The sequence below is a fragment of the Tursiops truncatus genome, chromosome 8 (genome assembly GCF_011762595.2).
Source record: "Tursiops truncatus isolate mTurTru1 chromosome 8, mTurTru1.mat.Y, whole genome shotgun sequence".
Lineage (NCBI taxonomy): Eukaryota > Metazoa > Chordata > Mammalia > Artiodactyla > Delphinidae > Tursiops > Tursiops truncatus.
The window spans coordinates 98262063-98282568 of record NC_047041.1 but is presented as its reverse complement, the minus strand read 5'-3'; the positions used below and the strand labels follow the sequence as shown (position 1 = coordinate 98282568).

Genomic DNA, 20506 nt, shown 5'->3' with positions numbered 1-20506 from the left:
GTGATGAGGTCATGGTTGGTGATCTGTGGCCTAGGTCCAACCGTGAAGGAAGATTGAAGGTGGAAAAGTAACCATTAATTGAGCTTGGTTACCTTGGGCCTTTGCAGTGACTATTTCCCCCATCTGGAATGTTCTTCTCCCAGCTCTTTTCATGGCTGGCTCCTTCTCAACATCTAGTGTCATTTCATATGTCCCCCCACCACCCCCTCCCGCAGAGAGGCCTTCCCTGGCCACTCCATTCTCCCAGGCACAGAGCCTGATCCGTTCGAGGAGCCCATAGACACTGACTGCATTTCCCGTGTGCTTTACGTGGGCACCTGAGAGCTGGATAGTGTCCCCAATTTACAGATGAGGAAACTGAGGTTGAGAGCGGTTAAGCATCTCCCTGGGGCACACAGGGCCTGTGAGGGGTAGAGCCAAGATTTGAATCCAGGTCTGTCTGACTGCAAATTCCAGCCGCTCTTTAGTCCTGGGCTTGGGGGACCAGGAAGCGATGCAGAGGAGACGAGAGTGTTGGGGATGGAGGGGGTAACTGGGAAAGGATCTCATCTATTGGGAAATATTCATTCTTTCAGTGAACCCTTCTTCACAGTGCTCTGAGCCAAATCCAGAAAATCCTCGCTGCGTAGGTGCAGCCTGGAGGGCAGGGACAGCGTGTGGACTGTGCCGAGAACACAGATGCTGGGCCCAGGGGGAAGGTAGCCTGAAGCCTAGTTCGTGATCTTTTGCCACGAGCCAGTCCCCTTGGGAGCTTGTCCATCTGGAGGGCCAGCTTTTTCTGAATGGGCTCGCAGGGGCCTTGTGGTTTAGGAAACAAAACTTCAGAAAAGAAATGTGACCAGGCTGTAACGGAGACATGCTCCTGGCGTCCTGGGAAGCGGATGCCTAATGTTGCCTTGGGTGGAAAGTTAGGAAGGCTTCCTGGTGGAGGTGGCAACTGAGCTGTGTCTCGATGGATAAAAGGACTTTGCTGAGTGGGTGTGGGGAGGAGGGAATGCCCATCAAAGAGGGCGGCACTGGCATTGTACTGGACTCCAGGGATTGTCAGTCACCTGGCAAGCTTAGCCCTATGGGATACATTATATTAGTCTGGGCAATATGGGCAGTAACAAGCAATGCCCAATTTAAAAATAATAACTTTTTTTCTCTTACTCTCTCTGTCTGTCCATCATAAGTTGTCTGGGGCTCTGATTGGAGACATCTTCTCTCGGGGATGCAGACTGATGGAGACGTCACCGTCTGCCAGGTCACTGTTTGCTGTGGCAGGAGGAAGGGCGTGTGCCAATTCATGTGCTGACTATCACGAATGAAAAGTGTTGCCTGCCGTATCAGTAAACAAAGGATGCTGCAGCCATCCAGCCATCACATTCCAGCTGCCCCCAGTGGTGAGTCTTGAGGGAACTCAGGATGGAAATATGTTGCCACCATAGAGCCCTCAGCTACTGCAGCCAGCCCCCAGTGGTGCACCTAGAGGGGACTCAGGAGGTGAAAAAACAGCATACTTGCCCTAGATAGCTAAGACGCAGATCAAAGGAATGAATTCAATGAGTCCAGACTCTTGCATCTTCCCGGACATCAAAAGCACAAAATTCCTTAACTTGAGATGTTTGGCTTCCTTTCATTGACAGTAATCCTTTGATGTTCCAACTACCTGGCTTTTGTTGCAAAAAGTCCTGTATGTCCTGGCTCCTCCTGTACCTCTCCAGAGTGGTCCCCCTGAGCCATCTGAGAGGCTGCCTCCTGGGTGTGAAGTCCTCAGAAAGTCTGCCAAATAAAACAGAATTCTCAACTTTTAGGCTGTGCTTTTTTTTTTTCAGTTGACATAAGCAAAGCATTTGCCAGGAGTGACCTGTGTCACTGCTACCTACATTTCACCGGTGTGAACAAGCCACATGGCCACACTGAATTTTGAGGGAGTATGGAAGTGTAATCCAGCATGAGTTTAGGACAAAGACTTGGAAATCTGGACACCGGCACTAATAATGCACTAATAATGCCCAGAAAAGGAGAACAAAGAGCAGGTCCCAGGGTCGGGTGGGGGCTTGGATACCATTGGCGAGGGCATGGGATTTATCCTGTGGACGACGGGGATCTTTGAGTAGGTGGGTGAAATGTTAGACTGCGGAGAATGGAGGAGAAAAAAGGAAAGAGAGGCTAAAACATCAGAAGGATACAAGAGATGAAAGACGTTAAGAGAAAGGAAGTACATTAAAAAAAAAAACCCAGAAGCTGTAGAAATGGGGTAGGGGGAGCATTTGGACACTGAGTGAAGGTCACGGCTGCTGGCTTCCAACCCTCCATTTTGGTGGGAAGAAGGGGTGTAGACAGATACTTCGGAGGGTTGTTTGTGCTGGAGAGTCAAGACTTTGGCGGGGGCATAAGGAACCACCTCAAGACTCTTTAGTTTTTCATGAAAACAAAGGACTAGACTCACTCTATGGTGAACTTTCAGAAAAGAACAAGGACAAAGGTTAAATGGGAAGAAGGCAGATTTAACTTTAATTTGATAACAACTTCTGTCTTTAAGTTACCATTGTTATTCCAACGGTTTGCCAAGCACCTTGCAGAGATAGGCGTGTGTGTGTGTGTGTGTGTGTGTGTGTGTGTGTGTGTGTGTGTGTGTGTGTGTGTGATGTTTGGAAATGTTAATTTCCTTCCTGTTCTCACAGGGCAGGAAAGAAGGAATGGAAAGGTAATACTCTAGGCCAGGAGGAGGGTGCTGGTTAAAAGCTTTGTGGTGTTCTAGAACTACACTGAAGGAAGCTCCCACCCCTGCTGGTGTTTGGAAGGCGAAGTTAAATGAAGTTAAAAGGGGAGATAGGCAGAAAGAGTAAGTAGCAGGATGGAAGGGAGGAGGAAGCTCTCTCTGGGGAAAGAGGGGTGGTCCACCCTGAGGCTCGTTCTCCTCCTGTCACGTCTGCAGGATGGGGCAGAACTTCTGACCAGAGGTCGGTGGGTACTGTAGTTTGATCACTGAGCATGTGGCCTTCAGAGGAGCTGGTGTGATCCCCTAGGACTGGTCCTTGCTCCGGCCCAGGCCTTGGGAGGGGCACCTCTGTGGCCTGCCCAGAGACAGAGGGCACTGGTGTGTCATCTTGCGGCTGGGGGATCTGACGGTGACACCACAGTGCCTGCACAAACACACACACCCTTCATTTTTTCTTCTGACACCACAATAGTCTGGAAATCTCAAAGGATTCTATGGAGGAGTGAAAAGAGTGGGATATAAGTTCTCTCTGGCCTGGAGGGGAGAGAAAATTGAACTTGAGTTAAAGATAAAGGTATATGACATGGCTTACAGAATGAAAATGAGCAGAACACAGCACTTAAGAACGCAGTGCTGGAGCCCGATGGCCTGGGTTTAAGCCCCAGCTTGGCCATCTACTAGCTGTGTGACCTTGACAAGTTACTTACTCTGTCTGTGCCTTACTTTCCCCATATTTAAATAGGGGATAATAACAGAACCAAATGAGTTAATATGTGTAGGGTGCTTCGGTTCATGGTAAGTGCTATATGAGTTTTATATAAAGTTGTCGACTGAAGAAAAAAAGCACGATGTGAGAGCTGTGAGTTAAGTTTTATTGGGGGCGAAGTGAGGGCTACAGCCTGGGAGACAGCCTCTCAGAGAGCTCTGAGGAATTTTGCCGAAGAGGCGTGTGGGGGGAGGAGGTCAGCATATACGTGATTCTGGTGAAGGGGGGACGTGCAGTCAAGCACACATTTTGGCAGAGACTTGCTGCTTGTCACGAGGAGCAGGTGTCTCCGTGAATGATTTTAGTGCTTTTCTAGACATGAGAAGATGCAAGAAATAGGGCTCATAAAATCTTTCCCGAAAAATATTTATCTGAAGGCTTGTTCTGTCAATTTTCCCAGAGCACAGAGTGCCTCATTCCTGAGCTCCACTCTGAACTCCTTTCAGGGTGTGTTGAAGGTCAGCGACTTCAGTGGCTAGTGACGCCATCCTTGTAGTGCCAGATGGCGAGTGACAGTCTTTAGTTGGCAAAGGTAAGCATGTATTTTGGACTCAAATTCGTACCTGTTACACCTGCTTTACGTGGGGAGCTTGTCCGGGAGTTAGCAGCTGCCTCAGTGTCATGTAATGATTTCATGTAATGATTTGGAACATCTGGTTCCATCTCTGGCTTTGCAGATGAGGAATCAAGGCCTAGAGAGCAGAAGGAACTTGGCCAAAGTCACTCTGGGCCAAGGAATGTAGTGACAAAACGGGGACTGGAACTCAGGCAAGTTGGAGTCGTGAGTCAGCCTCTTGCCGGCTGTGGGATCGCTGTGCGGGGCTGTCCAGCTATGGGATGAATGGGCTGCTCTGTGGGCCTCCAGGCCTGAGTGGGAGCTGGCGGAGGCTGTCTGACCTCCATCTGGTCTGGAGGCTGCTTGGAGGAAAGGCCGTTTTTTCCTTCTGACGTCTAGCTGGCCTGAGGGGTTGGGGAGCTTTGTCTGTCCTCCTGGAGGCTTATCACAGCTGATGCCAAGGTCAGTGGGGATGAAAGTGGGGGGCAGCTGTGGTGTGGCACGAAAGGGGACCCAAACTAGAGATGGAGCCTGGCCTGTCTCGACTCAGCGCTTTATCAACGATCACACCAGTTCCTGCATCTCGCTCTTAAAAACCTTGTGCGCGCGTGTGTGTGTGTTGGGATGGGATGGGGTGGGCAGGGATTTAAATGCCACGGTGAGATGCTCTCCACTGGGGTGAAATGCACCACAGCTCCAGCTGGTGGCTCACCCTGATTCATCAGAAATGGTTTCCTCGAAACAGAAACAGATTCACAGTCTTCGAAAACAAATTTATGGTTACCAAAGAGGAAAGGTGGTGGCGGGGGGGTGGGGGGATAAATTGAGAGTTTGGGATTAACATATACACACTACTATATATAAAATAGATAATCAACAATGACCTACTGTATAGCACAGGGAACTCTACTCAATATTCTGTAATAACCTATACAGGAAAAGAATCTAAAAAAGAATGGGTACATGTATATGTATAACTGAATCACTTTGCTGTACATCTGAAACTAACACAATATTGTAACTCAACTATACTCCAATATAAAATAAAAATTCAATTTAAGAAAAAGAAAAGGCTTCCCTGGTGGCGCAGTGGTTAAGAATCCGCCTGCCAAAAAAAAAAACCAAACAAAAAAAAGAATCCGCCTGCCAATGCAGGGGACACGGGTTCAAGCCCTGGTCTGGGAAGATCCCACATGCCGCGGAGCAACTAACCCCGTGTGCCACAACTACTGAGCCTGCGCTCTGGAGCCCACGAGCCACAACTACTGAGCCCACGTGCCACAACTACTGAAGCCCGCGCGCCCTAGAGCCCGTGCTCTACAACAAGAGAAGCCACCGCAATGAGAAGCCCACGCATTGCAACGAAGAGTAGCCCCCACTCACTGCAACTAGAGAAAGCCTGCGCACAGCAACGAAGACCCAACGCAGCCAAAAATAAATAAAATTAATTAATTAATTAAAGAAATAAAAAAGTAAAGATTTCCTCTAGAGACCAGAAGGGGCTCTTTCCCCTCGAGGGATTCCTGATGTGATGCTGGAGAGGGCAGAGCGGGTGCAGAACACCTTGACGTTATCTGAGATTGCGTTTTCCCCAGCTTTGGTGTGCTTTTGCTTCTAGTGGCCCCTTTGACTTGTCTTTGGAGGATCTAATACAAGGGCCGCTAGACACTGCGTGGCCATTAGTTGAAGGCTGAGAGGTAGGGGCCTGTGGGAGTGGGAGAGCCTTGGGTTAGGGCATTTTGAAGGCACAACTTACGTTCTAGAGTTTGCTGGGGGAGCAGGCTGGAGCTTCCCTCTCCAAGACTTGCATGAAATCATAGCCAGGCTTGGTTTCATCCCTTTTCCTATTCTTGCCTCCTCTGCGCCCTCACTGGTTTCTCTGGGAGCAACTTTGAAATAAATCACTTGTACGTGAAACCTCGCATCATGTGCTACTCCTGGGGAGGCTGACCTAAGATGGTCCCTTCTTCAGGCAACCCACTGAGACCCTGACTGATATAGGTTCCCCGCCCAACTGTTCCTAGAGCATCTTGAAGCTGTCCCTACCATGTGGCTTTGCCCTTGCTTGATTTTCTGAAACCCACACTGGACCACGTGTTTCAGAGGGCAGGAATCTCACTTGACTCACTTGTAAGTCCATGTAAGTAGATCTTGTCTCTATCCACCAGACTCCAATTGTCAAAACAAGGCTAACACACAGGTTAGTTATTAGGTTATGGGTGTTAGGTTACAGGTTCAACTGCTGTAATCAAAGTCTAAATAACACTGTCTTAAATATAATTTCATTTCTCCTTCATGTAATAATAGTACAGGTAGCTCCACAGTGATGGGGACCGGGTTCTTTCCTGTTGCTTTGCCATCTTCAACATGTGATGTTCACCTCTGGTCTAATATGGCTGCTCCGACTCCTGTCATTACATCTGCATTCCAGCTAGCAGGACAGAGAAGGGGAAGCAGGATGTGCCCCTTTCCTTAAACGGCATAACCAGAGGTTATAAAATTACTTCCACTCATTTGTCATTGGCTACAATGAAGTCACAGTGGCACTTTTAGGTGAAAGAGAGGCTAGTAAATGGACTTTTTAGCTGGGTGGCCCTAGACTAGAGGTTTAATTACCAAATGAAGAAGGAGACAATTAGGAGTGCCTGTTATACCCTCCCGTTTCAGTGAAGATAAGCTGAGTTACACTATGAAGACATAAAACCCCCAAATCTCAATGGCTCAACATAACTAAGGTTTGTTTCTCACTCACATCTCGGGTGGGTGGGCAGAGAACCCTGCTCATCGCAGTCTCTTGGGGAGGAAAGCAGAAGGAGGCTCCCTCTGGATGCAGGGGAAGGGAGTGTGTGGCAAATTGGACTCTGGTTCTTAAAGGCTTCCACTTGGAAGTGACATATCACCTCTACTCACATTCCATTGGCCAAAGTAAATTCCATAGTCATGGTAAAGCTGGGGGTGGTGGGTACATAGAAGGGCAGGGGCAGTGTGATCAGGATATTTATGATAAGTAACAATGGCCACCACCCTTCATTCTTGTGCCTATATTTTGTTCTTCTTTGCTTCTCCCCACCCTGCTCCTCAGCCTCTTTTGGTCTGTAGATACGGATTTGGATGAGATTATATGAGAGGACATATACTAGGCTGTTAATTAGTGGGAAAACCAAGCCAAGAAAGAAAGAAAAAAAAAAAGTCCAAAAACTATAAGAAAGCATGTTTGTAATCACAATTCTCCATTTATACAAGATTAGGTGTATGTGTGGTTTATGCATAAATTTAATAAAATAATAAAGGAAAGAAAAATTTAAAATATAAATTCATTTATCAAACCCAACAAAATAATAATAATAAAACTGTACCAGAGTAACCATGTAGTAGTATCGGGTTTAAGTTTGGATGCACGTTACAAAAAACCTAAAAGAACCATAACTTTAACAAGATAAAACTTGATTTTTTTTTCTCCCACTTAAACAAATCTGGAGGTGGGCCATCCAGAACTTGACTGGTTTCCACCTCCAAGGTCACTTCATGGTCCAACAAAACTGCAGGGGTTCCAGCCATCGCATCTGAAATCCAGACAGCTGTTTAAGAAGAAGGCGGGGAAGTCAAAGAGACTCATCTCCCAGCTGAATCTTTAAAGCAGCCTTCCAAGAAATCCCTCTTATACATCTGCTAATATCACAAAGTCACTAGTCATGACTAAGAGCAAAGGAGATTGGGAAGTGCAGTCTTTAAGCTACTGGACACATTGCTATATAACAAAATACATTCGACTCTTGAGGAAAACCAAAAAATGGCTAATTCTGTAAGCAGCTACCAGCCTCTGCCTCAGAGACACAAAACCTTTCTGGATTGATCAGGCCAAACTACTGGGCATAGTGTGGGAGCCAGGAGGAAGGAGTAGGAGTGAGAAACCAGCCAGATGGATCTGACTTGTGAGTCAAAAAAAAAAAAAAAAAAAAGTCTTCACTGGAGCTCTCCTGAAGACTGAATTGGGGGTTATACATACCACATGGCCAAACTTCTTTCGAAAACTGCTTTTCCAACTCAGTTCCCAAATCTCTCTCAATATCTTAGCTTCTTAAATATCTTGTTTTTGTTACCTCACATTCTGACCTACCTGTCTGCCATCCTTACTTTTGTTCACATCACTTCTCCATCCAGTCCACCAGCATAACAAAATCCAGTACTGTGGAGCTAAACAAACACTTTTTAGAAGTGGGTAGAAACACAATGACCATTTCTACTTTAACATTTTTTGTTCCTGATCAAGGTCATCTGAAGGACTGAGATGTCTTGGAATAGTGAGATCCCTTGTTTCCTCTAAAATCCCAACCAAGAATGTAACTTCCTTGATGATGGAGATGGTGTGTTTACTTTTGTATCCACAGGTCTTAGCAGTACAGGTATTCAGTGAATGTCTGTGGAATGAATGAACAAGAGAAGAGAGTAAGGAGCTGCCTTCTCTTTCTCTCTCTCTCGTTTATTGCATGTATGAGGGCCACTCTGAATTATGAATGATATTGGGTATAATCGAGGCATGGTATATGGGGACATAGGTGCAAGTGATAGGGGACCAGGATCAAAGGGGGTGGGGCTAGAGCCATGGGAAGCTGAAAAGAGCCAGAAGTGGAAAATAGGAAGAAACAAGGTAGGAAAAGCAACTTTTTCTAATGCCACCTGCCTCAGATGACTTGAATCTCCTGGCACATTCCCCCCATCCCCCTCCTTTGCCCTAATTCTCTATCTTTAGTTATTCAGAAGGGCCAGCATCACCCTCCCCCTGCCCCACCCTAAGATGACTTGGCAGTGACCCAGTTGATTCAGAGAGCAGTTTGTCATTTCCTCTCAACACCCTCAGTGGAATCACTGTGTCTATCACATTCAGAAGTTATTATTGTCATTGTTTTAGGAGTTTCTAGGATCTGCATAAAGAGGTGTATAAAATAGTCTTTGCCTGTCCTTATAGAAGTTGCTGTCTAGAGGGAGTGAATGTTCAATTACAGAAAAATGTAGTAAATACTAAGAAAGGAAAAAAATGTTGGGTGTTTGAAGAACATACAAGGGCGGACACTTACCCAGTCTCGGGGGTACAAGAGAGGCTTTCCAAAAGTGGAGTCTAAGACCTAAAGGATGTGAGTGATAGGAAACCTAAAACAACAGTGGCTTACAAAGGTGGTTTATTTCCCTTTCCTATACAAATCCAGAGGTGGGCATCCAGCAGTGTCATGGGGCATGGGGTTCCATGGTGTCAGGACTCAAGCTCCTTCTATTTTGTTGTGTGGTCAGGTATGGCCTCTCGTCTCATGGTTGCCTCATGGTTCAAGATGACTACTCTAGCTCCAGCCATTGCACCCACATTCCATGGTCCAACATAGTACCAGTAAGTGAAAGGACTGCTGAATATAAACTCAAGCTAATCCATCAGCAGGGTCTTCTAATTTTTTACCCACAAAGTAATACAAATACAGGATTAAAAATTATATAGCACAAAAGGGTTTATAACAAAAGGTTAAGGTCATCTGCCCTGGCCCTCCCCATCCTCTAGAAACAGTTTCAGCCCAGCTTTCTGGCAGCTGCTCCCAATGGGAGCCACTCTGACATTATGTTCAAAGTGAAATGTTTGTAAAACCAGCCATGGCATCCCTCAAAAGAGTTATTGGTGTCTCAGAAGGGTTAGTACCTTGAGACTGCTTTCCCCACTGATCCCTTCCGTGGTCTAACAGGTGACCTCTCGTTGGAGAAGGGTGATCACCTGACCCAATGGCCGTTAATTCTTAGCAGGCCTGGCAGCCTATGAAGAGGCAAGAAAGAGTAAACTCTGCCCAATAGGGGCAACGGTGATTATCTTAGCCAATCAGATCCACTCTCTCTAGAATTTGAAATAGAAATTTGAGACTACTGAAAGAGTGTTAACACAAAGAATAAAGAAGAGTCAAGTAAGAAGAATGAGACCTAGAATATTGCTGTTCCTGGCACTATCACCACCCGTGGATTTTATTGTTATGTGACCCAATAACTTTCATTTTGCAGAAGCTGTTTGAGTTGGGTTTCTGTTACTAGAGACGATGGTCTTAATTCAACATCCAAATAAGGTTTTGAATTTGGGTGGCACGGTTTCCTTGGTCTAAGAAGCTCTCGTTCTGGGGTCCCATTTTTACAAAGCTGCAATTTATGGACGCTGCTGAGAGGCAAACAGGGAATGGGCTTCATCTCTAGGCCTGGTTGTCCAGTACAAACTGCCTAGAGAAGAGAGCGCTAGCATCAGGGCCTTGCTTCAAGGCGCCACCCTCATGATTCTGCGCAAGTGAGGCTGTTTAAGGCCATCTGTTATTTTTAAGGCACTACCCGTACAGAATGGACTAAATGTAACCTAGGGCCTCGGGAAACGGCTTACTTTTCGGGAAGCTACTCAAGTGTTGTTTTGAGGAGCCCGCCAGTCAGTTCCAGACTGACAGCCACTGCTGTTTGCCAGGGGACATTTAGGACTGTGATCACTCCAGTCCCGGCGTGGGGGTTCCGCAGTCTGAGCTCAGACCATTTAGGGAGTCCCTCGGTGCTGAGATTCCATTTGTTTCCTTTCGGATATCCTTTGGGTCACTTTGAGCAGACCCCCACAAGGCCGAGCTCTGTTAAGAAAGGTGACCCTCTCCCGCCTTCCAGAGGATCAGCAGACGCTTGCGCAGGCGCACTCGCACAGGACGGCTTGGGTTCCGCCCAATGGGCGGTGTCCCTTCTGGGGGCGGGGCAATGGCCTGCGGGGGGCGGGCGTCCACCATGCGCTAGAGGGATCTCGGGGGCCTTCCCGTGGGTGTGGTCCCGGGTGGCAGCTAGAGTGTGTGTGGCGGGGACGGGAGGACGGTGTCGGGGTGAATCAGAGGCCCCCGGCGCGCACAACGTGCTGCGGGACGAGTGGCGTGGGCCCCAGCTCCCAGCGCCCGGACGTTGAAGGGGGGGGTCACATCCGGCGGGAGGGGGCGGGCCTCGTGGACCCCGGAAGTGTGGGCTCCGGCTCCGATTTAACCCGCGACAGCTGTGGCGGCGACTGCGGCGGCAGGGGTAGGTGAGAGGGGCCCGGGGAGGGGCAAGGACGGGGATGGGGGCGGCGCTGGCAGTTGCTCCCGGCGCGCCTCCGCCTGCCCGCCTCACCTTGGCAGAGGCTGGTGATTGGGCGCGAGGGGCGCGTGACTCCGGCGGAGGGCCGGCGCCCCTGCCCCTCGCAGTGGGAGGGCGGGAAGGAGGGAGGCATCGCCCGAGCTCCCTGCGCAGGTCGCGCCTCCAGCACCCCACCCCCTCACCGCCACCTTTCACCCTCCACCCCCTACTTGAGCGTCCTGCTGGTCACACATTTGGTGACGTTAGAGCCAGTTTGCCCATTGTATAGGCGGGGAAAAGAAGCCTAAGAATGGGGTTTGACTTGCCAGAGGGAGTCCAGCGGCAGAACGGGGTGTGAGGGACGCTCTCAGGGCTATGCCCTTTCTCCAGGGCAGTGAGGTTGTGGCTTTTCAGTCTTGATTCTGTTCTTATCCTTTATTCCGGACCCGGACTTGGGCTGCCCAGCATCACTGACCACTCCCTATTTATGGGCCTGCTGGGTACAAAGGTCATTGGTGTTTGTGAATCTCCAGTGTGTGCCTGGTTCCTCCTGAATTTAGAGAGCAGTGGGGTGTGTGTGTGTGTGTGTCTGTGTGTGTGTGTGTGTGTGTGTCTGTGTGTGTGTGTGTGTGTTACTGGCAGAGTTGACTCCACACCTCAGGGTTTCAGTCCTGAAACCCTGTGGGAATGTCCACTCTTAGCTCTGGAGACTTCAAAAACTCACTTCCCTTCACTTCAGCAACATCCCAGTAGTACTGTTGCTGACTCAGGCCTTTTCCACCCTCTTCATTGGCTCCCTGCCTCTTACCCAGGAGTCCCATTTCCTACTGCTGTACCCAAGATGCTGCCACCTGACTGTCAGGCTGTGACTGGCAGCCCTAGAGCTGGAAGTGGTGGTGACCAAGGGATTTGGAAAGGAAAGACTTTCTTTGGCTATTGTCCAAAGCTGCGACCCTGGATAGGCCTGAACTCTGGTTCTGGATGGGAGTGAGGACTTGGAGTGAAATACTGGACCCTGAAGTGAGAGTTCTTGGCAGTCATAATGTCCAGAAAAGCTTTTTTCCTAGATATCTGAGAAATCTGGCTTGGTGCCTTTGTAGTTTCCGTTAGGTAGAAATTTTTCTTTGTAGATTTCATCTGGGCAGCTTCTGATGGCTGTGTTTTGTTGTTGTTTGTTTGTTTGTTTGTTTTTAAGGTAGCAAAAGCTCTGATTTCTTGCTTGGCTGCCATGTGCTATTGGCAGTGTTCTGGGGGCTTTGTGAACATACTGGATTCTGGGAACACTCAAGGTAGGTGATGAGCCCATTTTGCAGATGAAGTAAGTGGATAGTAGAGATGTTAGGTAGGGTGCTACAGCCAGTAAATGGCCAAGTTGGGATTTAACCCATCAGTCTTATTTCCAAGCTAATGTATTTGCTGGATGTTAAGAATCATCTGTGATGCTTGTTAGAGATACAGAGCCTCACCTCTGGATATTCTTGCTTAGATTCTGGAGAGAGACCCAGGAGTTTGTGTGTTTTTTTTGTTTGTTTTTTTTTTTCGGTACGCGGGCTTCTCACCGCTGTGGCCTCTCCCGCCGCGGAGCACAGGCTTCGGACGCACAGGCCCAGCGGCCATGGCCCACGGGCCCAGCTGCTCCGCGGCACGTGAGATCCTCCCGGACCGGGGCACGAACCCGCGTCCCCTGCATCGGCAGGCGGACTCCCAACCATTGCGCCACCAGGGAAGCCCAGGAGTTTGTATTTTTAACACTTGCACTGGGTGATTCTTACTGTAAGGCAAGTTTGGGAAGCACTGCCTTAAGGAGTTTGTAGATTTGCTGAGCTTGGAAGTGAAATTATTTCTAAGGCTTCTTGTTATTTTTTTGCTTATTGCTGTGTAATTTGCTAATCTGCCGTTAAAAGGGCATTGGGGTAGCTAGCTGTATGAATCATCTCTTGAACACTGTTGGCCAGTCCTAGTAGGGTTTTTCCAGACTGACCTAATCAGATCAGCAAAGACCTTGTTTTAATCCGATTGGATCTCTGTTCGGAAATTCTTTTAGTTTCTCCTCAGAGTCTGGAGTTTTCAGAAGGTTCCAGTTCATTCCTGGATAGTTGCCCCTTGACAGAGAGATCTCTGTAAAGGCAAAGGTCTGTGAGCTTTTGGGAGCTTTAAAGGCATGTTTATTTAGCAGGTGTTTCCTCCACTGCATTTCTCTCCCCTTCACTGGTTTATGTCAAAGGCTTGAGCAAATACCAAACAGCTTTGTTTATTGTGATTTAGCTGGGGCTGACAAGTGGAGTCCCTGGGGCTTAGGATGGGCCAGACAGGGGAGGAGAGGGGACACTGAACCATGGAAGTCAAACGGATAACCCAGGTCAGTTATGCCTAGCCTTGAAGACATGTTAAGTACTGCTAATTTATCTGCTCCCTCCTGGGCAGAATTAGAAGTAGTGAAAGAGGCAAAGTCAGCATTATGCTGTTACTTTATTCTTCCTCTGTCCAGTGAACACTGATTTCTAATTTAATTTCTTTGTAAACAGAGGATGTACTTTGTATGCTTTGAACCGTTTTAATTTACTGTTCCATATATAAACATTTTGGGGTGTTATGTTCTTTTGATGAATTGGCCTCCTTTATCATGAAATGACCCTTTTAATCCCTGATAGTGTTCTTTGCTCTGAAATCTACTTTGTCTTGTTTTAATATAGCCAATCCAACTTAAAAAAAATTTAGTGCTAATGGATTGATATCCAGAATATTTGAAGAATTCCTACAACAGTGAAAATACAAACAACCTGATTAAAGTGGGCAAAGGACTTGAATAGACATTTCTCCAAAGAAGGTATACAGATGGCCAGTAAGCACATGAAGATACTCAACATCACTAGTCATTAGGGAAATGTGAGCCAAAATGACAATGAAATACCACTTCACACCCATTAGAATAACTCTTGTTAAAAAAACCCAAAAAACACCAGAGGTATTGGCAAAGATGTGGAGAAATTGGAACCCTTATTTATATTACTGGTGGGAATGTAAAGTGTGCAGCTGCTGTGGAAAACAGTATGGCAATTCCTCAAAAAATTAAAGATAGAATTACCGTATGATCTAGCAATTCCAGTTCTGGGTGTATACCCTAAAGAAGTATAAGCAGAGACTCAAACATATATTTGTGCACCAATGTTTCTGGCAGCATTATTCACGATAACCAAAAGGTAGAAGCAACCCAAGGGTCCACTGACAGATGAATGGATAAACAAAATGTGATACATGCATACAATAGAATATTATTCAGCTTTAAAAAGGAAGGAAATTTTTGACAACATGGATGAAAATTGAAGAAATAATGCTAAGTGAAACAAGTCAGTCACAAAAGCATAAATATTGCATGATTCCTCTTATATAAGGTTCCTAGAGTAGTTAAATTTATAGAGACAGGAAGAGTGATGGTTGCCCAAGGCTGGGGGAAGGGAGGAACGGAAGTTAATGTTTAATGGGTACAAAGTTTCAGTCTGGGATAATGAAAAAGTTCTGGAGGTGGATGGTGGTGATGGTTGTACAACAGTGTGAAAGTATTTAATGTCACAAAACTGTACACTTAAAATGTTTAAAATGGTAAATTTTATGTATGTTTTACCACAATTAAATTGATAGGGATTTAAAAAAATTAGTGCGGTGTATCTCTTTACATCTATTTACTTTTGGACTATTTGTGTCTTTATTTTTAAAGTGGGTTTCTTGTAGGCAGCATATAGATGAGTTTTGCATTTTGTGAAATCCAGTCTTAAAAATTCTGCCTTTTAATTGGGATGTTTAGACCATTTACATTTAATGTGATTATTAGTGTAGTTGGGTTTAACTCTCAAGGTCCTTCTACTCCACCGTCTTGCTCCAGGTAATATGTTTTAATTTAACATGAGCGTGTCACTTGGGCTGTTTCCTTTGCAATTCCCTCTGACAGCTGTGCTCTGAGTCCAAGATGTGCTCTGAGTCTACTTGTTGGGTAGACATCCTGTCAGAGGTTCCTCGGTGGGGTGCTGTGCCTGAGGGGCAGGCCTTGAATCTGAGACACATGGGATGCTGGGCGCTGGGCCCTGGTGGGCTCCATCTCTGCTCTAGAGCGCAGTGTATGGGGGATCTGCTTGCATCCGGGGCCCAGGTTACGTCTCCTACCCAGGTTTGCATCTGAAGGGTTAACGACTCTAGCTGGGTTTAACTTTATCATCTTGCTGCTTGTTTTCAATCTGTTCCATGTTCTTTCTTCCCATGTCCCTTTTTTCCTGACCTCCCTGGGACTGAGCTGTTTTTATGATTCCATTTTATTTCCTTTGTTAGTTTATTAGCTGTAACTGTAACTGTTTTTTTTTTTTTTAAGTGGTTGCTTGGGAATTCCCTGGCGGTCCAGTGGTTAGGACTCGGCACTTTCACTGCTGTGACTCGGGTTCAATCCCTGGACGGGGAACTAAGATCTGGCAAGCTGTGTGGTGCAGCCAAAAAAATAAATAAATAAAAAGAAAAGAAAAAGAAAAAGAGTGGTTGCTTTAAGATTTGTAGTGCACATCTTTTTTTTCCTTCACTTTATTGCGCTTCACTTTATTGCGCTTTGCAGATACTGTGTTGTTTTTTTTTTTTCCCATAAATTAGAGGTCTGTGGCAATCCCACATCAAAGAAATCTGTTGGCACCACTTTTCCAACAGCATTTGCTCACTCATTTCATGTCTCTGTGTCACATTTCGGTAGTTCTCGCAATATTTCAAAGTTTTCCATTTTTATTATATTTGTCATGGTGATCTGTGGTCAGTGATTTTTGATGTTACTACTGCAAAAGATTATGACTCACTGAAGGCTCAGATGATGGTTAGCATTTTTTTAGCAATAAAGCATTTTTAATTAAAATTATCTATTTGTTATATAATATCGGCCGCTATTCTTGATCACTTCAGGCAGGAGAGGAATTCTTTTTCTTTTAACGTCTTTATTGGAGTATAATTGCTTTACAATGGTGTGTTAGTTTCTGCTGTATAACAAAGTGAATCTGCTATATGTGTACATATATCCCCATATCTCTTCCCTCTTGCATCTCCCTCCCACATAGTATGCATCTTTAACCTGTCACAGTCTATCCTCAAGTGATCTTGTACAGCACTTTACACTAACAATAGTATACTCTCATTTCCTCCCTCCTGGCCTTTATGCTGTTGTTGTCACACGTTTCACTTCTATGTGTGTTATAAATCCTGCAATACATTATTACTGTTTTTGCTTTAAACAGTGAATTATTTTGTAAAGAGATTAAAAAGAAAGGAAAAGCTCTTTTATATTTACTTTTTAATATATATTACAGTTTATCATTTCCAGTGCTCTTTATTCCTCTCTGTAGATCCAGATTTCCACTTCGTTTTACATTCCTTCTGAATTGAGGACTTTTAAAAAACATTTCTTATTCTGCTGGTCTGTTGGTAATGAATTCTTTTAGCTTTTGGATGTCTGAGAAAGTCTTTATTTTGTCTTTGTTTTTGAAAGATATTTTTCCTGAATATAGAATTCTAAGTCAGTTATTTTTCTTTCAGCATTCTAAGATGTGGTTCCAGTGTCTTCTGTCTTACATTGTTCTATGAGTAATCTGCTGTTGTTCTTATTTTTTTTTTCTTCTATTCTTATGTGTCTTTTTTCCTTATGGCTACTTTTCTTTTATTACTGGTTTTAAACAATTTAATTATGATGTGCCCTGGTGTAGTTTTCATATTTCTTGTGCTTGGGTTAATTGAGTTTTTGGATCTGTGGGTTTAAAACTTTCATCAGATTTGAAAACTTTTCAGCTAGTAATTTGTCAGGTATTTTCTCTATTCTCCTCTCTCTCTTCTATGGGGACTCCAGTTACATGTATTTTAGGATGCTTAAAGTTGCTCCACAGCTCTCTGATTCTCAATTTATTTTTTCCCCCATCTTTTTTTTTTTTTTTAAATTTGTGGTTTGTTTTGCGTAGTTTCTATTGCTCTGTATTTAAGTTCAATGATCTTTTCTTCTTTAGTGTCTAATCTGTGGTTATTTCCATCTGGTATACTTTTTATCTCAGACATTTGTAGTTTCCATTTCTAGAAGTTTGATTTGGGTCTTTTTTATATTTTCTATGTCTCAACTTAACATTCTCAATCTTCTTTAGCATCTTGAATATATGGAATATGGTTGTAGTAACCATTTTAGTGTCCTTGTCTGCTAATTTTCTTATCTGTATTTTTGAGTTTGTTTTACTGATTGATTTTTTTCCTCATTATGGATCATATTTTCTTGCTTCTTCGTATGTCTGGTAATTTTTGATTGGATGTCAGATGTTGCGAATTTTACCCTGTTGGGTGCTGAATATTTTTGCCTTTTTATAAATATTCTTAGCATTGTTTTGGGACACTGTTAAGTTACTTGGAAACAGTTTGATCCTTTGATGCCTCACTGTTAAGCTTTGTTAGCTGGGACCAGACCAGCCTTTAGACCAGGGTTAATTTTACCCACTACCAAGGCACTACCCTTTTCAGTGCTCTACTGATGTCCTGTGAGTTAGGAAGTATTTCCACTCTGGTGAGTGGGGACACAGATTAGTCTTGGCTCAGTTTGAGGCCCAAGGATTGTTCCCTCTAATCCTGACCAGTACTGTAAACACTCAGAAGAAAACTGGAGGGGGACTCCCTGCAGATTTCCAGAGTTCACGGTGTAGCTCTCTCCTCTCTGGTATTTGACCCTGTGAACTCTGGCTACCTTGGCCTCCCTAGATTCCCAACTCTCTCTTCCCAACTTGGGGAGACTGTCAGGCTCTGCCTTGGGTACCCCCTCCTTGTGCCATGGCCTGAAAACTCTCTCTAGACAGTAAGTTGGGGCAATTGTAGAGCTCACCTCATTTGCTCCCTGCTCCTGTCCCCTGCTCCCACCCAGGAATCCATCCTCTGCTGCTAGATATCCAATGTCTGAAAACTGTTGTTTCATTTATCTTTTCTCGTTTGTAGTTGTTTGAGGCAGGAGAGTAAATCTGGTCCCTGTTGCTCTAAGTTTGCCAAAAAGTGGAGGTTCCCGTGCAGTCAGCACTTGCTGAGCACCTTGTGTGTGCTAGGCATTGACCTCGGTGCTGGGATGCAGACATGAATGAGACGTGCACTGGGCCCTTGGGGAGCTCCCAGTCTTGCTGGAGAAACATGCTGATTCCTAGGTAGTAATTGCTGTGTGGTACTTACAGGGCACAATGGGAGGGCAGGATGAAGTCTTTGGGAGAAGGAGCAAGGAATGCTTCCCAGAGAGCTGATGGTGAAGGATCAGCAGGCATTTTCAAATTAGAGAAGGTGTAGGAAAGAAATTTTAGGCAGAGGGAATTGTAAGAGCAAAGGCAGGGCAGCAGAGCTGGGAACTCCCAGAGGGCAGGATCCTTGTTGTATTGATCTTTATAGATGTGGAATACTTGTCAGGTGATTGGAAGCATGTTGTTCGTTCTGGGAATAGGTAGAACAGAGAGTCAGGATGAAGTCTGCAGCCTGTGGGGGAGAGGAGGGAGGTCTAGCTGGAAGGAGAGGCTCGGGGTCTGCTGATGCAGGGCCTTGTAGGCCAAGCCAAGGAGCACAAGATTTTGAACATGATCCTAAACACTGGTTTTTTTTGGTTTGTTTGTTTTTTGGCTTCACCAGGTCTTAGTTGCAGCACGCGGGATCTTTCGTTGCGGCATGGGCTCTTCGTTGGGGCGCGCGGGCTCCTCTTTGGTTGTGGTGCGTGGGCTCCAGAGCACATAGGCTCTGTAGTTGAGGCATGTGAGCTCAGTTGCGGTGCGTGGGCTTGGTTGCCCAGTGGCATGTGGGATCTTAGTTCCCTGACCAGGAATTGGACCCGTGTCCCCTGCATTGGAAGGTGGATTCTTAACCACTGGACCGCCAGTGAAGTCCCAAACACTGGGTTTTTTTTAAAAAAAGTTTTCAGCAGGGTGCAAGAGCTCTGATCGACTGCGTTCTCTGGAGGTTACTGGGGGATGTGGAAGAGGGCTGGAGAGGGCTGAGTCTGCTAGAACCAGGCAGGCAGCTGCTGGGGAGGCTGGCTCGTGGTGGACGTTCTGCACCAGGATGGAAACGAGTCCAGAGCTGAGTGCGGCCGCTGGTACGGCACTGCCACCTCTAGCCTGTTTGACGATAGCCTTTGTATAGATTCCTGCCTGAGTCCAGAGTAGACCTGAGGAGGCTCAGGCCTGGTTTCTCTTTTTCTGTGGCTACACTGTTGCCCCCAACACACCTGCCTGCCTCTGCTGGAGCCAGAAGTTCGTAGGGTCAGGCATCGCTGGCAGGGGTAGGGTCCGGAGCTGCCCCACTTTATACTAGCCTAGGATGGCCCCAGATCAGCAAGAAAACAGAGTCTCATCATCTCGGACTTTGAACAGACACGCTTGAGTGACCCCGTACAGACTCCTGTTATTTGTCCTGAGTGTGTCTTTGGCTTGACCTTAATCTTGATCCTTCCTTAAGGATGGTTGAACCTATGTGGTCAGCTTGATCTGCAGATTAGAAAGCGTGGGGTGGGGTGGAGGACTGACAGCTGCAGTGTGAGATCCCTTCTGAGTCACCTCAACAGTTGGGATGGAGGAGAAACAGATGGAAGTTCAGTGGGAAGAAGCTGAGGATGGTTTTCTTCTCAAGTCAGAGCCAGGGACCAGACAACGAGGACGCTTCTCTGAGTGGCCGGGTTGTGCTTTACTGTCAGGAAGTTTCAGGAACAGGCTGCTTGTTAGATGACCTGTTTCTTGGCCATCGTCTTGATTGAAGCTGAATGCTGTTGATCAGAGTTACATCCAGCCATCTGAGTTCCGTCGCTCTGTTGACTGATGTGGTCTCTGGAGGAATCTTAAGTTTTCTGTCCTTAGTGTCCACGTGGGAGGGGCTTGAGTTGCAGAGGTAGGAATGGGCTGAGTGTGTGAGCTTAGCCATGGTGATGAGAATCATGACCCTTTATTGAGCCCAGCCTGAGAGCCGGGCATTAGACTTCCTGGGCACTAACTCATTTCATCCTTATAAAAGTCCTCTGTTACTGACGAGACCGACGTATGGAGAGATTAAGTAAGCTGCCTTTGCCCTTTCTTGCTTGTCTCCCAAAGACTCGTCCTGCCCTGTGCTCTGTGAGTCCACGTAGCATTTACTACGCAGAGCCCTCCTTCCCTCCCCCTTCGCCCTGCTGGTGAGGCATCAGTGCTGGAGGAGGGGGGCTTGGGCAGGGTGTGGGGCGGGGAGTGTTGGGATTAGCAGGGGTGAGGGGTTAGGGCAGTGATTTTCCAGCTGCCTTCTGGCAAGGTGCCTCGGGGGCCCCCTTGAGGTCAAGGGGAAGACTGAGCTGGGAGAGTAGGGCTCTCCCCCTGCCCCTTCGCCCAGAGCATGGTCTCTGTGA

The 20506-nt window shown here is 46.4% G+C and overlaps 1 protein-coding gene across 4 annotated transcripts in view; it reads left to right on the top strand.

Moving 5' to 3' along the window:
• The first annotated feature begins 10822 nt into the window (after nucleotides 1-10822).
• Nucleotides 10823-20506, top strand: part of VPS37C (VPS37C subunit of ESCRT-I) — a 28648-nt gene continuing 18964 nt past the window's right edge. Inside the window, exons 1-2 of one of the 4 annotated variants that reach the window (XM_073809006.1) lie at nucleotides 10825-11089; nucleotides 12321-12410. The gene's annotated coding sequence lies outside the window, so the exon portion shown is untranslated. Of the gene's footprint in view, nucleotides 11090-12320; nucleotides 12411-20506 lie in introns of all 4 variants that reach the window. The other 3 variants (XM_073809007.1, XM_033860772.2, XM_033860775.2) reach the window with 3 other exon arrangements.